Source organism: Stegodyphus dumicola, chromosome X2 (assembly GCF_044657685.1).
Source record: "Stegodyphus dumicola isolate Sdum_Otavi_A_Nest chromosome X2, ASM4465768v1".
NCBI lineage: Eukaryota > Metazoa > Arthropoda > Arachnida > Araneae > Eresidae > Stegodyphus > Stegodyphus dumicola.
The window spans coordinates 39,952,428-39,960,702 of record NC_140781.1 but is presented as its reverse complement, the minus strand read 5'-3'; the positions used below and the strand labels follow the sequence as shown (position 1 = coordinate 39,960,702).

General features: G+C 35.3%; 1 long non-coding RNA gene across 1 annotated transcript in view; it reads right to left on the bottom strand.

The window, feature by feature from the left end:
- Positions 1–291: 291 nt before the first annotated feature.
- Positions 292–8,275, bottom strand: part of LOC118193145 (uncharacterized) — a 28,747-nt gene continuing 20,763 nt past the window's right edge. Inside the window, exon 3 of the long non-coding RNA XR_004758887.2 lies at positions 292–422. This is a non-coding gene — a long non-coding RNA (uncharacterized LOC118193145). The remainder of the gene's footprint in view (positions 423–8,275) is intronic.

The following is an 8,275-nucleotide window of genomic DNA, read 5'->3' as shown; positions in this document are numbered from 1 at the left end:
TGCTAGGTCAGAATCATATTGATCAAATTCAGCTTACATGTGACATTCCAAACACAGACCTCGACACATTTATTAAGGGAATCTTAATTTAATATTGGTAAGGGAATTCTCTTGTGTTTAGTTAAACGTAGAGTTAACCGAAGAAGATTAAAAATTATTATTGATTCTTGGTCGAATATTAATACCTTTACTTTTAACAATTTAAACTACTGTCAAGGTGACTGAACATATTCTTATTTGCGAACTAATAAAGATGAATAAAAATGTGAAACACAAAAAATGAATCAAGAAAAGGATTTTGCAATTTTTATTTACACAGTGAGTTAGGGATCAAGCGTTTATGGATGGTAGAAATAACTGCATTCCGATTGTAGAGAAGATGGAAGTGCAACGGGCGGCACTCAGGACGATTCTGATGGGGCCTGTAAATAAAATTTCAGTTTTTGTTTAGTCGTTTAAATAATGCTAGAAAATATACTATAAACATGCAACACAGCTAATCGGAATGTTGATATAACACAATAAAACTTCCATCAGTTTCATATGTGGTCAACGTGGTTAATTCGAACGAATTTCGAGGGAAAAAAGTTGAGAAAGTGTATCAGTAGTTGCAGAAATGTTTGAATTTATTGCAATTCGTGAATTGAGAAGCATTTTCAATAATGATGACTTTTTATAAGTGTTACTGGACAAGGCGTTTAAATTTAAAGATGGTAGAAATGGCCGCTGTGGTTGTCGAAATAACAAAGCAGGAAAACAATTTTAATAGAATGTGAATACGGATAGTTTGAGAAGTTACGATGTGAGTAATAGAAAAACTTCCTCAACCAATATGCTTTAAATTGTGAAACGTTTTTCTGTGCAGTAGAAAACCAACAAAAAGACTTGACTGACTAGTTACCTGTTTCGAAACGGGTTAGTATCACAGGAAAATTTTTTCTAATCAAGATAGAAGAGCATTTTGATATTGATTGATAATTGCCCTGCTTATCGTAACATTGTTCAGCTGAACGGTATCAAAATTACTCACTTTCCTATAAATATGACTGTTATACGCAGTGAGCGTGTGGATCAGGGTATCATTAAGAATCTTAAGCATTTTCGTTGACAATTAGTTTTGAAACTGTTAAGTAACACAGATTGCAGTGAGTGGAAACGAAAATTGATCTCCTTTGATGCAACTTAAATGGTAAGCAGCGCTTGCAAACGTATCACACCGCAAATGATCATGAATTGTTTGTTTAAACATGGTGCTTTAATGAATTTTAAAACATTTCATTTTATATGTGAAATTCTTTATTTTGTATGTCACGTTAAGACAAATAAAAAGAAGAAAAAATGAAAATTATAATTATCTTTGTATGAAGTACTTGCGGCTATTTGTTTTCCTTTTTTAATAGTATTTAAACGCAGAGATAGGCTAAATTTCAACAGAAAGGAATGGAAATTGTTATTTGTTTTCCTTTTTTAATAGTACTTAAACGCAGAGATAAGTTAAATTTCAACAGAAAGGAATGGAAAGTGTTAATCAAAATAACCAATTAGTCAAATAATTCATTTTTGATAAAACTGAAATCTTAGTCGAAAGCGTTTGCATTTCCCTCTGACTTCGAATTAACCAAGCTGATAGCATAAAATTGAGCACATTTGCTAAAAAAAGAAAACTCTGTAAATTTGTCAAAATTTAAGGAACTATTGGATTTATATTTATGGTTTTATAAAAATAATCTTGAAGCGTATTAATTAGTAGCTTATATGAAATACAGCACGATACATAAGCAATCTGCCTTTTGCGGTCATTTGAGTTTATAATTCCCTCCCCCTTTTTATTTTATTAGATGTAAACCACGTACCATCCGTGCACATTTAATCCACAATTTCGTCTTCCGAGAAAGTTGTGTATCTTACATACACCAGTGCATTTTCTTGCTTTATCTCTCATCTATACACACATTTTGCCCCATTTATATTGCGGATAACAGGGAATGGCGAAATGGAGCCTGAGCTGCTTTAGATTTTCAAGCATTTGTGATGTTTTACCAAAAGCATTACTTCTTCAAATATTGATCATACGTATGCACTTACAGTTACGAAATTTCTGAAAATAAAGTGCAGACTTATACTAAGATGGTTGCAACTCTGAGGATAAAATGCTTTATGAATATAAAATTTAAATTTTTATATGACCTCCTTAAAAAAAAAAAAAAAAAAAAAAAAAAAAACCACTTAGTAAAATTTTCATAAATTAAATACAAAAGTTTCATACATTTTAAAGAAAAAATCATTAGAATTGCAAAATGCGAAATTCGCGGAAATATTCATGATTATTTATATCATGGGACCAGTTCAAAGTTAAGAGCAAGCGCTGTCTTACCGAATGTGAAGCCATCAAAGCAACTTCTGTTCTTCAGTTTCTTCCTAAAGCTAAGTTAAAAACACATTTGGGCTCTTGCGTCTGTGGTTTACAGTAAGGTAGCACTGTTTATACTTCTTCATCCACACTGGGTGGCAGCGAGGAATAACAGTGACGTAACACTTGCGTACATGGCAGTTCCGCACAAATGGCATTTGCGCACATCATCCTTTCGGGAACATGAAATTTTATAACATGGTGTAACCAGTTATAGACAACATTTGACACTTCTGCACAGACTGTAAGAAACACTCAATCAGCTTTGTGCTTTACCGATATGATTTCTCTTAAGTTGTATCTATTCCTGTTCTGATGGTTCTTCAGATTGTTTCTTGCGTATTATTAGATGTTTTTACAAAAGTACCTTTTAGAACACTCATGTAAAATCAATTTCGCCCTTATTGAAACATGTAAAAGCAAATCATGCGCAGTCTATAACCATTATCGGCATCGGCAGTTTCGTATTAATTAAAATTCTAAAGTGAAAACGAGGAGATATATCAAAAGCAAAACTAAAAGACGCAGGATGGATGACAACGCAAAATGAAGTAGTTTTGAAAGTTACAGAATATATCTGCAAATATTTTGGACACATTTTGACATTTTAAAGGTACCTCATTCCTTAAAATATTTATCATTCTTTGCACATTAACACATACATAATATAAACATTTTGTTAAAATATATATTTATGCAGTCCAGTAGCTTAAAACTTTGTAAAGCAAATTAATACTCAAAGTCACTACTCTAAGTTATCGAAAGATAATCAAGAAGATGTGGTTCTGCTCGGAACTGCCACTAAACTATACAACCTACTAGTACCCATACTAGTATTCATCCAGCAATGAATGTTTCTTGTGCGCAAGTGTCTCTGCTTTTTTATTTGTCTTAGGTGTCATCTGTCCAAGTGTCATTAAATCGGACATAACATAGTGAAATACTGATATATAAGTGCTGCTCAAGTATGCCCATCTTTCCACGACCATGCGACATTTGGATCACTGCGATTAAATGTAGGGTTTAAAATAGCGACTGCGGAACTTTATGATGTGTTTTTAGCTTACGAGTTATCATTCAGATTCGGGAGCACTTCCCTCCCCTTTCATTCACATTCTGCTTGACGATTACAAACATATCGCGATTACCTTCACCTCCCCCTGATTAATGCTTCTTTTTTAAAATTTGTCTCCAATCTGCTTATTCTCTTAACTGCAAATTCAACCATATTATACATTTTTTATTTCTGCGTTAGGGAGAAAAATGGAGTTTCATTTTTTTTTTCCCCACACGCATCACAGAATTATTCTAATTTTTTGCATATGTTTTGGCTCTGTACCAGAAGAAAAGCTTACATACTTTATGGAGTGTTTTTGTTACACTAAAATGACCTCCAGTACAGGTAGAAGCTAGGTCAGTACCTCTGCAGTATCACAGGTAATTGAGATATTGTTGAACCTAGCCAATTGTTAGGCTACCGTCCCAGTTTCGAGGAAGCACAGCCCAGGGAGCGGTCCGAAGGTCTCCCACCCCTCTTCCCCTACCACTAACCACTCGAGAGGACTTTCAGCTCGCCTTGCATTTTGAGTGCCCCATGCTTCACAGCTACTATACGCGTACAAACATCCATCCTTTTTCCGGGATTCACATCCTGGACCACTATACGGGCTGGGCGGCACTGAGCAAAGTAGCTAGACGAATAATACAGAGATCAGATAGTACTTGAGAACTTGGGCAACTGAGGCGTCCAAAAGCAAAATGTTCGTTCAAATGCTATGATCTCCAGCAGCACCAGTGAATAGCTTTGACAGAACACTAGGGATTCGGAATCTCGATAAAACGAATTGCAATACGAAACTCTTTTTGTCGTCGGCTTCTCATTTGTGGAAAAGCACCATCTGAGCAGGCGAAATGAAAAAATAAAACCTTTTTTTTTTTTTTTTTTTTTTTGTAGTTGTCGGGTTAAAGTGTGCCATTTCTTATCAGCTGGTTTTCATTCGCTGTTTATATTTATTCCATTATTAGTCTCAAACAGGATCTTCCTTTTTTTGATTCTTAAGCTCTTTGCAGTTCCATGGATCAATATCTGATATTATAAAATTTGGGTTAACTTGGCTGATCACTGGGATTTCAAAACGATATTTTCTCTCACTTTTCGAGCACTGCTTGCTTGTTTCTGTCCAAAGTTTTCTAAAAAGCGTATCAGTATTTCCAGCAAAGTTATTTTGCAATGCCGAATTCCGATGTCGTATTTCTGTAGCCGCTACATCCATCTAACTTTTTGACCTTTTGAATTTTGAAATTAAGTAGCCTGCTTAATGAGGAGTTGCCAGTGAGCAGCAAGAATTTGCTATCATAAGGATAATGGTGGAACTGTTTTACCACTTTCACGATGGCTAACACTTTTTCTTCTGCTGACGAAGTATCTTTCGACTTGAGACGTTTACTGAAAAAACGGAATAAAAGGCTCTTGACTATCAATTTCTTGCAAAAGAACAGCTCGTTTTTCTGCATTGCTTGGCCTCTATATCAAGAATATTTCATACTCAAGCTGGAGATAAGCTAATACAAGAGCAGAAGTCAATGGTTCCTTCAGAGCTTTAAATGCTTCTTCATCCCCACCAGTCTATGATAAGGTTTGTTTTGCTTCTGTCAAGGAATACAAAGACTGAGCCAGTTATAAAAATCTTTAATAAATCTTCGAGAATAAGTACAGAGGCCGAAAGAGTTTCATAATGAACGTCATGAAAGCGATACCAGTCAAAAACAGCCTTGAGATTCTCAGAATTTGTGTTTACACATTTGGCAGAGACAATATGACCGAGATAGTAAACATTTCAGAAAATTAATTCACATTTCAGTGAATTAAGTTTTAAGTTGGTCTGTCTGTAAAGCTTTTCTGATGTATCCTGAATATTTCTGAAAAGGGTTCCCGATTGTAAGAATGTCATCATAATGCAAAACAGGCTTCATATGATAGTCCTTTCGAAATTCTCTTTATCAGACGTTCAGATGTCGCTGGAATACTGCAGAATTCCAAAAGAATTACTTTAAACTGCTATAATCTTTGAAAGGTAGGCATAACATGCCGTCTTCTCACGATTTTTGGCATGCACTTGCACTTCTCAGTAGTCCGTATTCAGATCCAGATTTGAAAATGTTTTTTTACTAGCGTGTCTAAAGTGTTCTCAGCTCTATGCAAAGAGTATCTGTCTTTATCTAGGGAAAGGAAGGCGCTGGATATATTTCTTGACAAGGGAAGGGCTTTCTGCGTCCACCCACTATTCTGTCACATTCGTGCAATTAACGCCACTAAACGAAGTTATATAAAGATATCTTTAAACGTGTCTATTAAAAGACTTGCAGCTTGAATTTGATAAGCATTTAATTCTGGGTTTGCAATTAATTTTTTTAAATTCAGCTGCAGTCCGCTTTTGATGGATGGGAATTCTCATCATACTTGTCACAGGAACATGAAGTAATTTTGTATTCTTTCATAAAAGTTCGTAGTCTATCATTTATGCTAGGAACTCTGACTGGCGTATTCTTTTTTTTTTTTTTTTTTTTTTTTTTGTCAACTAAGTCAACCGCAATTAAAATATCTTTTGAATGTTTATTTATTTTAGGGAAGCGCAGCTTTTCGAGAGGTTTTGCTGTGCAACTAATGATGTATTATATCCTGATATTGTCACCAATTATCCTATGGATTCATCCATTCAAAATATCTGTTGCATCAGGCTCTTCTATTTACAATAAAATTAATGTAAAATTCCTTACCTGCTGCATCTTCAGTGTTTGCAACACCAGGCTTCTAATAATCATGTTTTCCAGTAAGAGTTTCTAATAGAATTAACAGGCCATCTTGCTTTTACTTATTTATTCAAATAAAACACTAATATACACTATTTTCAAGGTAGGTGATAATTATTTTAAGACAGTACATTTTAATTGTTTTTCTGAGTCTGAAGTTTCGTCTTTACGCTCCTCAGCACGATTCCAATCTGGCCTCGTTCTCAGAACTCAATTAGAGAAAAAGAAAAGGAAGAGATGCCCGCCATCTAGTAGCAAGAATGGGACATCCTTCCCACCTTTTGATTTTACCACGATAAGATGGGAAAATCAAAACAAAATTTATCAATAACCAAACAAAAATTCAAGTACAACTTTGACAAATATGAAAAGTAACTAATGCTCTAAAATTAATACTTACAAAGAAGTATTACACATCTAAACATTTTCTGCATTACATTCATACCATTGTTGATAGTCCGAGTAGATCGTTTAGATGGTTTTTGCACTAGGATAGCTAAATATTTATCACGAAATCTTTTGTGAAAGTGTTCTCTTAAGTTCTGCAAGAACTTGTATCTTTTTGTCAGATTGATGGTATCGAGGTAGTCTAAGTCTGGTACTCCGACTTCGCGCACATCTTGTAGAAACATTGAAGGAGTTAGTGCTGTAAGATCATTTGGATTTTCTGAAAGGTACGTAAGGGGTCTTGAGTTAATCACTGATTCGATGTCACAAAGTATAGTCAACATTTCCTCGTAAGAGACACAGGACTTTCCCAGAACATTTCCCAACATCTTCTTCACTGTTTGTACCAACCTCTCCTACCAACCGCCCCACCATGAAGCAGTTGGGGGATTAAACTTCCACTGTATTCTCATACTAGTTGAATGACATTCTATTTCTTTCCAATCTATCGATCTTAACAGATTTTCAGTTCCAACGAAATCAGCGCCATTGTCGCTGTAACTAATACTTGGACGACCTCTTCTGGCAATAAATCTTCTTAATCCCAAGATGAACGCATTTGTTGATAAACTTTCTATGAGCTCAAGACGTATCGCGCGATAGACTGAGCAAGTAAAGAGCAAGATCCATGCCTCTTTTTCTTTCCTTAAATAAAGAGGACAGGCTACATCGACTCCGGTCACTTCAAACACCAGAGCATCTCTAACTCGATCTTCAGGAAGAGGTGCTGGAACAGTCTCTATATTCTTTGCGCTATATCTTCTACAGCGAACACACTTCATAAGAACTTTACGTACTGTTTTTCTTCCTCTCAGGACCCAGAATTTCTGTCAAATATTGGCTAGTACGAATTGCGCACCAGCGTGGGATAGTCGCAAATGGTAATCTAAAATTAACCTATGAACTAAGTCATGATTTGAGGGCAATACATTTGGACAGAGAAAATTTTCTTTTTCCTCTCTTCTAATAAGTAATAAGTAATAATAATTCTAGTAATCTTGGGCTTTAACCGAATAAGGCCATCTGAGTCAAAAAAGGTACAAAGGTTTTTAACTTTAAGTTCTTTGCCAAATACTTCTATCTGCATTATCTTGCATATTTTCTTTTCTACGGTTTCTATTTCAGAGACAGTGAGTTCTCCTGATTGTTTAGAATCTGGTATTCTGCAGTTGTTGATAAATCTGCATATCCAAGCAGTTATTCTTAACATTTTGTGGTAAGATGAATATTTCTCAAAAAAATGTTCTACCCTTTGCGTATTTAGTGCAGAAATGACAGATTTCCTTTTTTCTGCATTCACTATTTCCATATCCGGTATTTCCCTTTGTCTAGGCCATTCTTCCTGATTTTTCTTCAGCCAATCGGGGCCCTCCCACCATTTAACTACTAAAAGTTGTTTGGCGGTGCAACCTCTTGATGTGAGGTCAGCTGGAGTTTTTGTTCCAGCAATATGTTTCCACGTTTTCGGATCCGTCAGTTTTCTAATCTCCCTGACTCTGTTTTCCACAAAGACAGCCCAGACAATCTCTTCCCTTTGAATCCATGTCAAAACTGTTGTAGAATCCGTCCAAAAATGCGTTTCCACATTTTGCCATTGTAAACCATTTA